This window comes from Trichomycterus rosablanca, chromosome 1 (assembly GCF_030014385.1).
Source record: "Trichomycterus rosablanca isolate fTriRos1 chromosome 1, fTriRos1.hap1, whole genome shotgun sequence".
In the NCBI taxonomy this organism is placed as follows: Eukaryota; Metazoa; Chordata; class Actinopteri; order Siluriformes; family Trichomycteridae; genus Trichomycterus; species Trichomycterus rosablanca.
The window spans coordinates 77,648,399-77,661,022 of NC_085988.1; positions in this window are offsets into that span (position 1 = coordinate 77,648,399).

Below are 12,624 nucleotides of genomic sequence, written 5' to 3' on the forward strand. Positions count from 1 at the left end.
CAGTCCAAAAACATGCAAGTGAGGTGAATTGGAGATACAAAATTGAGTCCATTGGGATGACCTGGAATGTTGATTGTCAGGTCCTCTCCTCCAACATCAGTACTTTACCTTACAAATGCTTTTTTGACTAAATGGGCACAAATGAACACAGACACATTTTGAAATCTTGTAAAAAGGCTTTCCAGATGCAAAGGGAGCCAGGAAATCCATGTACCAAGGACATTTTGGTTGAGTCATGTCCATCTCTCTTACTGGCCATAAAACAGATCAATAAAGCTCCTGATCTTGAAGTAGATTGCTTTTCTCCCCTTGGGCAGAATACGAACAGCACTTGGCTCTTTGAATCATTTGGTTTGTGAAGTGGCCCTCTTGAGAACGGTATGTTCCTAACATGGCGTTACATGGTAATTCGGGGCGGCACGGTGGGTAGCACTGTTGTCTCACAGCTGGAAGGTCCTGGTTCGATCCCCAGGTGGGGCGGTCCGGGTCCTTTCTGTGTGGAGTTTGCATGTTCTTCCCGTGTCTGTGTGGGAGGAGAATGATCCACCACTCAAATAATACCTGCTCTGTAGTGGTCTGTTGTGATCATGAATGTAACCAAAGTGTGTAAAACATGATGTTAAACTCCTAATAAATAAATAAGATAGTAGGACAAGTCTTAGAAACTCCAGTGGCCTGAACAGAGTCCATTGGGATGAACTGGAATGTTGATTGTCAGCCAGGCCCTTTTTTCCAACATTAATGCCTGAATGGACACAAATTAACACATACACACTCTAAAATCTCATAAAAAGCCTTTCCAGATGCAAAGGAAGCCAGAATATCCATGTACCTCTGGCCACATAGCGTACCTTAATGAGGACATCTGAAACTGTTTTGTTGAGTCATGTCCATCTCTCTTACTAGCCATAAAACAGATCAATAAAGCTCCTGATCATGAAGTGGATTGCTTTTCTCCCCCTGGGCAGAATACCAACAGCAGTTGACCCTTTGATTCATTCGGTTTGGGAAGTGGCCCTCTTGAGAATGGTATGTTCCTAACATGGTGTTACATGGTAATCAGGAGTGTTTCAGGTGTTTCATGAGCTGTTAGACGATTTATTGAGTTTACTGAGTTGTGACAAGGCTTCCATCTAGTGGCGAGTACCAGAAGGTCTACAAATGCTGTACAAAGCGTTTTATTTTTAATAAGGGCAATTTGAATTACATAATCTGATCAAACCCCCCCCCCAGATAAAATACAGTAGCAACACAAATGAACATTAAATTATAAACAAACCACATTTCCAAAATAGCTTTGATTTGTTTATTCTTTTTTATATGTATCTGTTAAAAGTAATAATATATATACTGTATATACTGTATACATCTACTAGGTAGGAGTGTCTAATAGAGTGGACAGTGAGTGGACACAGTATTTAAAAACTCCAGCAGCGCTGCTGTGTCTGATCCACTCATACCAGCACAACACACACTAACACACCACCACCATGTCAGCGTGGCTGCAGGGCTGAGAATGATCCACCACCTAAATAATACCTGCTGTGTAGTGGTCCTGTGGGGGTTCTGACCATTGAAGAACAGGGTGAAAGCAGGTTAAAAATGTATGTAGAGAAACAGATGGACTACAGTCAGTAATTGTAGAACTACAAAGTGCTTCTATATGGTAAGGGGAGCTGATAAAATAGTAGTTACAGACTTACAGAGTCTTTCCTATTGATTATTCTTTTTTATATAGTGAGAGTTGCGGATACTAATTGTTGCAGTTGTGCAAGTGGAATTTCTGCCTATTCATAATTGATACGAGACCTCAGATGCTCAAAAGTCTATGGTCACTGCTGTATGATTGTCTTCTTTATGATGCTCCATACATTTTTAATAAAAGACAGGTGGCTCAGTCATTATATAGGCACAGTCACTCTGTGTCTAAGAAGTCACACTAATGGGACGCTCAGGTTCGAATCTCAGCTCTGCTACCGCTTACGTGAACAATGATGGGCTTGTTTGCAGGTAGGGGATTCCTCATAACCAATGCAATTACGACCTCTGCTGGCTGATTGATAGCGTCTGCACAGAGACGAGGGATAGTGAGGATCAGGGTATGACTCTTTGTATGCAAAGCTGGTCTGCATATGATCTCGCTTTGTGCAGGTGAAAAGATGCAGTCGGCTACTGCACATGTGTCGGAAAGGGCATGTCAGGTCAACATCAGTACTGATTGGATATGACTAGATTGGGAGGAAAATTGGGGGATAATGCATAAAAAGTCACACTAATGTAGTGTGTGGAGAACATCATCTTGCTCAAATAACCATGGGCTTCATGGGAAAATGCATCACCTTGATGGCAGCATGAGTCTCTCTAAATTCCCAATACACACCTTGACATCAATAATACCTTCATACGTATAATAGTCACCCATGCTGTGGGCACTAATGTACCCCCATGCACTGACGGATGTTGCCTATTGCACCTTTTACTGATAACTGTCTGGATGGATTTAAACTTATCTGACCACAGAACAGTTTTCCACTGTCTTTTGGTCCATCTGAGATAAGCTTGGGCCAGTAGAACTCGAAAGGGTTTCTGTATAGAAATGATGCTTGGCTTTCTCTGTGTTGTTTTAGGTTATATTTCTTGATGCCACGGCGGACTATGTTCATTGACAACAGTTTTCTGAGATACTCCCAAGCCCACTGTGCTATATTTTCAGAGTAGCATGACTGCAGTTTTTTCTGCAGTACCATCTGAAGGCATGAAGTTCACTTACAGTACATACAACAGTGGTTTCCGGCCTTGGCCAGCACTGAATCGTTTTACAGTGTGGTGGTTGGTAAATAAGCTAAATTAATTAGAATCTTGCAAATGGTCTTTTTCAACAGAATGGCAGTTCTCTCATGAAGTTTTGCACAAAGTGGTGAGGCACAACCTTTGGTGGATCTATTCCATACCAAATCATGAAACACTCACCTTTTACTAATTCACCTGCTTATTATGGAATGTTTGAAATGGTGTAGCTTGAATATTCTAGAAACTTTTAATTCTTATTTTGCCCTGTACCAACTTTGGTCTGATGTATCTGAGGTGTTTGGAATTTTAACTGAAGTGTCTTCATGGCTTGACTTCACGGTTTTACCCCCACCTTTAAAAATCATGCAGAGGGAGGATAAGCTACTCTAAAATGCCACAAAGTGTAAAAAAGTAAGTAATTTATTAGCATTTTAATGCCATATTTTACACACTTTGGTTCCATTCATGAGTTCCATTCCACTCATCGGTTCACAAGTTTTATATCAAACACAGTCGTGGACAATTTTGTATCTCCAGTTTACCTCACTTGCACGTCTTTGGACTGTAGGAGGAACCATGGGGAAAACATGCAAACTCCACACAGAAAGGGCCCGGACCGCCCCACCTGGGGATCGAACCCAGGAGCTTCTTGCTGTGAGGCGATGTGCTACCCACTGAGCCACCGTAAAAGTAAGTGAATAGGTGGGTGTGTGTCGCTCTGCTAAAAGCACCATGATCCTGATCGGGATGAAGCATTTAGTAAAGATAAATGTAAATGAATACTTTTTTGGTTGGTCCTCTGTTCATGTTGCCTCAGGTCACTGTCGGGGGTTTGCATGTTTTTCCTGTAATCGTCTATAGTGGGGTTTTTTTATGTTGCCTTAGGTCACTGTCGAAGGTTTGCATGTTCTCCTTGTGTCCACCTATAGTTACTGTTTTTTCACTTTCAAAAACATGTAAATGTTTGATCGGCTGTTTTAAATTGAATTCAGGTATTAATTAAGGTGTGATGGATGAGCAACATATACAGGATGTATTACCCACTTTGTACTGAGCTCATGTTCATTTTGTGTACTCCAGTTAACTCCCAATATCCAAGAAATATACCAGTAAGTGGATTAGCTAATCTAAATTGTGTCTTGTTTTAAATCACTGTAGGAGCGTTAATGGACTGCTGTCTTTTGTCGTTTGTTTAGTGTTTTTTTTCCAGGTTGCAGACCCACTACTACTCCAATCAGGATGAAGTGATTATTAATGATAAATCAATTAATAAATAAGTGATGATACACAAGTGAGTTTTTCCTTTATGTCTCTTATCATCAAAACATTATTGTAATTATTATTATTAGTAGTAGTAGATTTTATTTATTTACAACCCCAAAGCAGAAATAATTGGGACAGCATTTTTATTTCATTGCAGACATAATGAACTTGAGATATTTCATGTTTTGTCTGGTCAACAGTAAATCATTTACCACTCCTTTTCACCACACTTAAAAGATGTTTTGGCACCGAAGATACCAAGTGATTTAGTGTTTCAGGATTTATTTTGTCTCATTCTTCCTGCAAACACGTCTTAAGATGTGTAACAGTACGGGGTCGTTGTTGTCACATTTTTCCTTTTAAAATTCTCCACACATTCTCTATTGGGGACAGGTCAGGACTGCAGGCAGGCCAGTCCAGTACACATACTCTGTTCTTCCGCAGCCATGCCTTAGTAATGTGTGCAGCGTGTGGTTTTACATTGTCTTGTTGAAAACTGCATGAACGTCACTGTGTGATGGTCCATCCCAGATGCCTCTGAGCCCAGAGAAGTCGACACCGCTTCTGGACATGGTTAACATAAGGCTTCTTTTTTGCACAGTAAAGTGACATTTGTGCATGTAACTCTGTATTGTAGTGCTTGACAAAAGTTTGCCAAAGTAATCCCTCACCCATGTGGTTATATCAGCTATTGTTGAGTGGTGGTTCTTGATGCAGTGCCGTCTGAGGGATTGAAGATCACAGGCTTCAGCTTAAGTTCGCACCCTTGGCCTTTACGCACTGAAATTCCTCACGATTCTTTGAAACGTTTAATGATATTATGCACTGTAGAGGGAGAAATATGCAAATCCCTTCCAATCTTTCATTGTTTTTAAACATTTCAATCATTTTCTCACACATTTGTTGATAAACTGGAGATCTTCTGATCATATTTGCTCTTCAAAAACTCAGCTTTCCAGGATGCTGCTCTTGTACCAAACCATGATTCCAATCACCTGTTAACGTCACCTGTTTGGAATCACATCATTATTTAGTTTCTTCACCTCATAACCAGCCCTACTTTTTTTGTAATGTGTTGCAGGTCTGAAATACAGGAATGGATGTTTATTAACAAATGAAATGAAGTTGAGCAGATAAAACATGAAATATCTCAGGTTCATCCTGTCTGCAATCAAATCAAAGTTAAAGTAAATGTAAGGAACACTGCATTTTTATTTTATTTTATTTATTTTATTTGTGTTTTCCATACTGTCCCAATTTTTTTCTGATTTGGGGTTGTACTTATTTATTTATTTATTTATTTATTGAGAACGTGTCAAACTTCTTAGAGACAATAGGGCAAAGTTTGAACCCAGGTCCCAGGATGCATTTTACTGGAACCCAGAAACACTGGTATGAAAACATACTGGACAAGATGTCAGTCATCACAAAGCAACACCATCACACATCAATTATCTCACTCACTCCTAGCAAAAAAATACATTACAGCAGATTGCCTATAGTATCATTGTTATATTATTATTGTAATTGTTTATTATTTTTTATTCTATTAGTATTAATAATATTGCTAACAGTGGGGATTATATGTAATGTAGCATATGCTTGGGTTAAGGTACACTGTATCCCATTTTCAAGGTGAATCCTAAAACCATGCAAAAGTACATTTAAAATTTACCCACACTGCATGCTATTCCTCAATGTCACCACAGTCTGCAGGTATCATATTTATATTTATTACATTTATGTGTATTACATTCATCATAATTGTATCCTGGGTGACAGTAAGCATGTTGGATTTAATTTTCAAAGTGGTGTCAATTTGATGCATGTGGGGTACAAATTGCTTTAACATCTGCACTCCTAACTGAGGGGAAATGAACCCAGTGAGTTCGTGATGGCCAGATTCCCAAGGGTGGTGTGTGGATGTGTGTGTGTGTGTGTGTGTGTGATATGCTGAAGTGCTGACCTGTCAGAAGCCAGTAAGGAGCCATGCCGACACAGCAGCTCCACCCAGCAGGACTGCAGAATCATCGCTATCTCTCCACCTCTCTCACTCTCTCTCTTTCTCTGTCTAACTCATTCCTTCTCTATGTCTCTCACCCTTTCTCATCTCACTCTCATATGCGTGTCCACATCTGTTACCTAAATCAAACCTGAGTCTAAGTATGCAAGCTCCTGATAATGTGTTTTCACCAGTCACTCACCAGGATAAGACTGCTGATTATTTTTATTTTATAATATGCTGTGCATTACCCACTGATGAACCCCTGGTTTTACAGGTTGCATGCAAGAAAATACACTGCATGGCCAAAAGCATTTAGCAGACGCCTTTATGCAAAGTGACTCACATTACAGTTACAGTAGACAGGCTGAGCTATTGAGGGTTAAAGCCGTTACTCAAGCGCCCAACAGCAGCAACCTGGCAGTGGTGGGGCTTGAACCAGCAACCTAATTACTAGTCCAGTACCTTAACCACTAGGCTACAGCAAATGTAGGAGCATATACTGCCAACAGGTACATAAAGGTACACTGGTAGCAAATGGATCATCCCACAAAGCTCTGTTCTTAGTCAGTTTATCAAATGTTCCTCTTATCTAGAGATGATCCATCATCCATAAGCTCCACCTTAAGAGAGACTGGAGCTGTCAAATGTCAAAGCATATATAGCATAAAAACGATCAAGTTCCATCCTGTTTCTTTAAACAAAGCAGCTTCATAAAATACAGTTTTTGTAACCAGTATCATAGTTGTAATATGGCATCATGCCCACCTGCCATGCCATTATGAGCCAGCAGGGTTCATGGAAGCACAGTTGACTGACAGTATCAGTTCCTTTAACAAGCAGTCTCTGTACCTCATCAAAATTCCAGACCTTTAAATTCTAGCTTTATTGACCAGCTCTCCACTGGCTGACTGTTTTTCACCTGCACTCATTAAGAAGACACTGGACTTATCTCTGCCCAGCTCTTTTTCCAGCGTTCTTTTGATCTTTTTGCCAGGAACTCAACTAGCAGCTTATTACCACTTGCATTTGGCTGAGGCACTTCTGCTATGCAGCTGCCACACAAGGTCCATCCTTGACGTCAATGACGTCCTCCTTTTTTCTTTTTTAAGCCGCTGCCAGTTTGACTAATTTCCTTGCATTTGTTCTTTTTTTCGAAACCTTGGTCGGTCACTTGCTGGTGGAGTGAGTAGCTGGCACTGATGGCAACACGGCTGCCATTTTTTCAATTTTTGATTGATCTCTATCTTCTTTTCTGTGAGGTTTTGTGTTTTGCTGGGGCAGCTTATACTTTTGTTTATCTGGGGCAAATGTCTCTCTTATTCTTGTCCTTGATGTAGTGATCACAACAATTGTGTACTCGCCAAAAAAGAGAATCTATCTGCAATTATAATGCAATTGGGTTTATTTCTTCCATCCTTGCAGGTGATGCCCTGCAATGGACTGGCACCCTGGCACTCTGTCCACAGCGACCAGGCGATGAGGCATAACATTATGACCATCTTCCTAATATTGTGTTGGTCCCCCTTTTGCTGCCCTTTACACAACAAACTGTGATACACTGTGTATTCTGACACCTTCCTATCAGAACCAGCATTAACTTCTTCAGTAATCTGAGCTACAGTAGCCCGTCTGTTGGATCGGACCACACGGACCAACCTTCGCTCCCCACATGCATCAATGAGCCTTGGCCGCCCATGACCCCGTCACTGGTTTACCACTGTTTCTTCCTTGGACCACTTTTGATAGATACTGACCACTGCAGACTGGGAACACCCCACAGAAGCTGCAGTTTTGAAGATGCTCTGACCCAGTCATCTAGCCATCACAATTTGGACCTTGTAAAACTCGTTAAAATTCTTATGCATGATCATTTTTCCTGCTTCTAACACATCAACTTTAAGGATAAAATGTTCACCTGCTGCCTAATATATCCCACCCACTATGGAGAGATAATCAGTGTTATTCACTTCACCTGTCAGTGGTCATAATGTTATGCCTGGTCGGTGTACATTAACATACTATTATATCTTGTGTGTTCTTCATACCCAATGAATAGCTGAGGCTGCACATGGTCATCTGCACCTGTGAGAAAAGCACCAAGACGCACTGATGCTTTCCTGACCTACAGTACGTACAACCTTATCTCAGCAAAACCAGAATAAAACCAGCTTGAAAAACAATCCCAGTTTAGTGGCTGTAATCTTGTCATGCTTCACAGTAAATACACTAAAATGTTCCGTCTTACACAACACAGTAACACAGGCAGTGAAATCCTTCACAGAGCTTCGATACATCCTCGACATCAGCAATCTTTCCCTCGATCATCTTCTGCGGTTAGCTGCTAGATAAACGGGAACCATATGAATTAATATAGCTCAGGAAATGAAAGTACCAGACTCACACAAAAATAAAAGACATGTGTTGCACATTAGGTTCTGTTTAATAAAGAAGAATGAGATGTCTGCGGCTGCCCCATCCTTTCATGTTGCCACCTGGCTTATAGCAAACAGACTTTATACAGAAGCAAAGACCAATTTCCTCTCTTAGCCTTTTGCAGCTCAGGAGTTGGTGCAGATATCAAACCATCAAAGTCTTACATCAGTCTGGCTGGTTAAACAGCTAGAATTGGCAATTTCAAGGAATACTCTATCCCTAATCTCTACTGACCATATGTAGCATAGAAATATTATCACAGAGAGATCTCTAGATGTCTTTTTACTGATGAAAGAACATAATTGTACTAGCATTCACTAATAATGAAAGTCTAGGGGCAGTTGTTGAGACATTCAACTTCACAAATAGCTATTTCATAAACACCTATTGCTAACAGATGCCTAAAATCATGCTATATCTATGCATTGTCTAAAGACAAACATTAGCAGCCAAAAGGGTCATCCAAAATACCACTGTTGCTAGGTTGTTCATCAGATATATTTAAGAGACACCCTGTCAACTATAGAAACTGTTAAACAAATAGAAACTTCAGCCTTAAAGCTCAGCCTTAAGGCAATAAGTCACACAAGTTTACAAAACAGGCTAAAAATGCTAAAGCCTGTAAAGTGAAATATCATGGTACATCTATGCAATGTCACTAGACAAACATAAGCAGCTAAAAAGATCATTCAAAAGACATCTGTTCCTAGCTAGTTACTTACTCTGTCAACAAAGGGAAACATGCCGCTTAGTGGCGCAGCGGTAAAACACGCTAGCACACAGAGCTGGGATTTTGAATACATTGTATCGAATCTCAGCTCTGCCATCCGGCTGGGCGGCTATATGTACAGTGTTTGGCTATTGTTAATAGAGGGTGGGAAGCTGGATAGGGACCTCATAACTGGTGCAATTACGACCTCTGCTGGCTGATTGATTGCATCTGCGCGAGTCAAGGAATAATGCTGATCAGGGTGTGGCTCTCCGTGCACAAGGCTGATTGCATATGAACTCGACTCGTGCAGGTAAAAAGATGCAGTCGGCTACTGCTCACGTGTCGGAGGGGGCGTGTGTCAGTTCACTCTCCTCAATCAGGGGCGGGGGTCAGCACCAGTAGAGATGAAGCATAATGCAATTGGGTAAAAATTGGATGCACTAAAAAAATCAGGAGAAAAAGGAAGAAAACGCAAAAAAAAAAAAAAAATAAGAAAAATTATATATACAATGGGGCCAAAAAGTATTTAGTCAGCCACTGATTGTGCAAGTTCTCCTACTAAGAAAGATGAGAGAGGTCTGTAATTTTCATCATAGGTACACTTCAACTATGAGAGACAAAATGAGAAAAAAAAATCCAGGAAATCACATTGTAGGATTTTTAAAGAATTTATTTGTAAATAATGGTGGAAAATAAATATTTGGTCACCCACAAACAAGCAAGATTTCTGGCTCTCACAGACCTGTAACTTCTTTAAGAAGCTCTTCTATCCTCCACTCGTTACCTGTATTAATGGCACCTGTTTGACCTCGTTGTCTGTATAAAAGACACCTGTCCACAGCCTCAAACAGTCAACCATGGCCAAGACCAAAGAGCTGTCAAAAGGACACCAGGAAGAAAATTGTAGACCTGCACCAGGCTGGGAAGAGTGAATCTACAATAGGCAAGCAGGTTGGTGTGAATAAATCAATTGTGGGAGCAATTGTAAGAAAATGGAAGACATACAAGACCATTGATAATCTCCCTCAATCCCGTGGGGTCAAAATAATCATGAGAACGGTGAGCAAAAATCCCAGAACTACACGGAGGGACCTGATGAACGACCTGCAGAGAGCTGGGACCAAAGTAACAAAGGCTACCATCAGTAACACACTACGCCGAGAGGGACTCAAATCCTGCAGTGCCAGGCGTGTCCCCCTGCTTAAGCCAGTACATGTCCAGGCCCGTCTGAAGTTTGCCAGAGAGCATATGGATAATCCAGAAGAGGATTGGGAGAATATCATGTGGCCAGATGAAACCAAAATGGAACTTTTTGGTAAAAACTCAACTCGTCGTGTTTGGAGGAAGAAGAATGCTGAGTTGCATCCCAAGAACACCATACCTACTGTGAAGCATGGGGGTGGAAACATCATGCTTTAGGGCTGTTTTTCTGCAAAGGGGATAGGACGACTGATCCGTGTTAAGGGAAGAATGAACGGGGCCATGTATCGTGAGATTTTAAGCCAAAACCTCCTTCCATCAGTGAGAGCATTGAAGATGAAACGTGGCTGGGTCTTCCAGCATGACAGTGATCCCAAACACACCGCTCGGGCAACGAAGGAGTGGCTCCGTAAAAAGCATTTCAAGGTCCTGGAGTGGCCTAGCCAGTCTCCAGACCTCAACCCCAGAGAAAATTTGTGGAGGGAGTTGAAAGTCCGTGTTGCCCAGCGACAGCCCCAAAACATCACTGCTCTAGAGGAGATCTGCATGGAGGAATGGGCCAAAATACCAGCTACAGTGTGTGCAAACCTGGTGAAGACTTACAGGAAACGTTTGACCTCTGTCATTGCCAACAAAGGTTATGTTACAAAGTATTGAGTTGAACTTTTGTTATTGACCAAATACTTATTTTCCATTATAATTTACAAATAAATTCTTTAAAAATCCTACAATGTGATTTCCTGGATTTCTTTTCTCATTTTGGCTCTCATAGTTGAAGTGTACCTATGATGAAAATTACAGACCTCTCTCATCTTTCTAAGTAGGAGAACCTGCACAATCAGTGGCTGACTAAATACTTTTTGACCCCACTGTACAGTGTATCACAAAAGTGAGTACACCCCTCACATTTCTGCAAATATTTCATTATATCTTTTCATGGGACAACACTATAGACATGAAACTTGGATATAACTTAGAGTAGTCAGTGTACAACTTGTATAGCAGTGTAGATTTACTGTCTTCTGAAAATAACTCAACACACAGCCATTAATGTCTAAATAGCTGGCAACATAAGTGAGTACACCCCACAGTGAACATGTCCAAATTGTGCCCAAATGTGTCATTGTCCCTCCCTGGTGTCATGTGTCAAGGTCCCAGGTGTAAATGGGGAGCAGGGCTGTTAAATTTGGTGTTTTGGGTACAATTTTCTCATACCGGCCACTGGATATTCAACATGGCACCTCATGGCAAAGAACTCTCTGAGGATGTGAGAAATAGAATTGTTGCTCTCCACAAAGATGGCCTGGGCTATAAGAAGATTGCTAACACCCTGAAACTGAGCTACAGCATGGTGGCCAAGGTCATACAGCGGTTTTCCAGGACAGGTTCCACTCGGAACAGGCTTCGCTAGGGTCGACCAAAGAAGTTGAGTCCACGTGTTCGGCGTCATATCCAGAGGTTGGCTTTAAAAAATAGACACATGAGTGCTGCCAGCATTGCTGCAGAGGTTGAAGACGTGGAAGGTCAGCCTGTCAGTGCTCAGACCATACACCGCACACTGCATCAACTCGGTCTGCATGGTCGTCATCCCAGAAGGAAGCTGACGCACAAGAAAGCCCGCAAACAGTTTGCTGAAGACAAGCAGTCCAAGAACATGGATTACTGGAATGCCCTGTGGTCTGACGAGACCAAGATAAACTTGTTTGGCTCAGATGGTGTCCAGCATGTGTGGCGGCGCCCTGGTGAGAAGTACCAAGACAACTGTATCTTGCCTACAGTCAAGCATGGTGGTGGTAGCATCATGGTCTTGGGCTGCATGAGTGTTGCTGGCACTGGGGAGCTGCAGTTCATTGAGGGAAACATGAATTCCAACATGTACTGTGACATTCTGAAACAGAGCATGATCCCCTCCCTTCGAAAACTGGGCCTCATGGCAGTTTTCCAACAGGATAACGACCCCAAACACAACCTCCAAGATGACAACTGCCTTGCTGAGGAAGCTGAAGGTAAAGGTGATGGACTAAACCCAATTGAGCACCTGTGGCGCATCCTCAAGTGGAAGGTGGAGGAGTTCAAGGTGTCTAACATCCACCAGCTCTGTGATGTCATCATGGAGGAGTGGAAGAGGATTCCAGTAGCAACCTGTGCAGCTCTGGTGAATTCCATGCCCAGGAGGGTTAAGGCAGTGCTGGATAATAATGGTGGTCACACAAAATATTGA